We start from the raw sequence: 2,170 nt of genomic DNA, 5'->3' as shown, positions 1-2,170 counted from the left end.
TTAGTCTGTTCTGGGCTTGTGTCTAATCTACATCCCCTCTTAGCATTAGTTCCTATACCTTGGCACAGGTACCATAAGTGCACATGTTGAGATGGCATGTTTATTGCCCTAAAAGACAATCTTATTTTATGTAGCACTGGCGTCCCTGCACGCCTCCCTCCTTCCCCTGCAGGGAACCTGACTCACTCACCGCCTTGGCGCACTTCCGCCTCCTCCTACTTCCTGGGGCCTGCGCATGGCTTGCAGATCCCCAGGCACTTTATGGCACACACACTTCCCTCCTTCTTGCTACCTGAAGTTCCTTCCTTCTTAAAGGGACATCGCGCTCTGTCTTAAAGTTTCCCCAGTCAGTGGCTGGGAGACACTTATTATTTAAGGCACCTCCACCTGATGGGAGGTGCCTTAACAACATGTTCACTTTGTTAGTTGCATGCTTGCTAATTCTAAGGCCCCCTGTTGTAGTTTATCTTCCAGCCTGCCTTTGTCGTGTCCACCTGTATACCAGCCGTACCTTCTGTGCCCACTTGTAGGCCAGCCGAACCTGCCTTTATATCAGCCGTACCTGCCTGTCGTGCCAACCTGTATACCAGCCGTACCCACCTGTAAGCCAGCCATATCTGCCTGCACATGCCAGTGACTGCCTGTATTTTTCAGCCGTTCCCACCAGCACCTGCTGCTCAGGTTCCTGCCGTGCCTACCTGTACCAGCTGAACTTACCCTTATAGGTCGCTCCTGTTTCCTGCCCCTTCAGGGTCAGCTGCCGTGCGCCCGTGGTCTGTCCTGGTGTAGCGCCTGGTGACCATCTGGAGCCAAGTCTAACCCCACCATTAGGGGCTCTAACGAAGAGTCAGGTGTTCACCTAGTTTTGCCCCTCCAGGCTCTCCTTGGACCGCGGCACAGTGGTTCCACCACCACTCCCGTTCCACATTGCTGTCAATTGGGGAACTTAAAGCGCTGCAGTTGTTTTAATTGTTTCATAAATCAACACTACACATGAAAATAAGTAACTTTAATATATGTTATCAGATAAATCTTTTTTTTCTCTGCCAGAATTGATCAGTCATTATCAAAATTCTCAATTCTGAGGTTTAAGGGGTAATGTTTCTTCATGAGGAGAGTGACATGTTAAGCCTGGCATGTCAGAGTGAGGAGACTTGAAAGCCATTGCTTATTTAGTTTTCCAGAGGAGCATACACGGCTTTTATGTCTCCTCACTCTGATGTATTGTAACCGTGAAGTATCAGCAGAGATGATTCATTTCACAGACGTCTATCTGATGTGCATGGCCGAACTGAAGATTAGTCATCTGCATCTCTGGATGTTCAGCTATCCCGACATTCTACAGTCAAGTTACAGAGGTAAGCAACAGCAACAATGCTGCAACATGAAGTTACTGAACTAGAGTTACCGTTAACGGGGGAAACTGATGCCATTAATGTTCTTGTTGTTCTCATCATCCACAAGTTAAAACTGCTTTTGGTCACATATCAGTCTAATGTGACCTGAAACAGTTCTCATGCTTATGATGTTTTCAAGTGAGTGGCTTCAGAATTCAACCAGCACTATAGGTGCTAGAACTTACCCTCACTTCCTAGTACTTCTCTATAGTCTGAATTCTGGCCTCTGTTTTGTTTATGTGCTATTTGACTTGACAGGAGAGCAAGAGCCAAGTAAAAGACACTCCGCCACTTCCTATAAAGCGACACAGACCTGTACCCACTTCCTGTAAAAAGATAAAGATCCACCCCCACTTACCTAGAAAGAAAGACCCGCCCCCGATTACTGCAGAAAGACAAAGACCCGCCCCCCGATTACTGTATAATGACAAAGTCCTGCTGCCGCTTACTATAAAGCGACACAGACCTGCATCTGTAAAAAGATAAAGATCCACCCCCCCACTTACTGTAGAAAGTAAAAGACCTGCCCCTGCTTACTGTAAAGAGATCTGCCCCTGCTTACTGTAAAGACAGACCCGCCCCTGCTTACTGCAGAAAGACAAAGACCCGCCCCTGCTTACTGCACATAGACCCACCCCTGCTTACTTTAAAGACAGACCCACCCCTACTTACTGTATAAAGTAAAAGACCCACCCTTGCTTACTGTAAAGACAGACCCACCCCTGCTTACTGTAAAGACAGACCCGCCCCTGCTTAATGTAAAGACAGACCCG

This window comes from Dendrobates tinctorius, unplaced genomic scaffold (assembly GCF_039654945.1).
Source record: "Dendrobates tinctorius isolate UK_male_01 unplaced genomic scaffold, ASM3965494v1 ptg000295l, whole genome shotgun sequence".
Taxonomy (NCBI): Eukaryota; Metazoa; Chordata; class Amphibia; order Anura; family Dendrobatidae; genus Dendrobates; species Dendrobates tinctorius.
Note: the sequence above shows the minus strand (reverse complement) of the source record.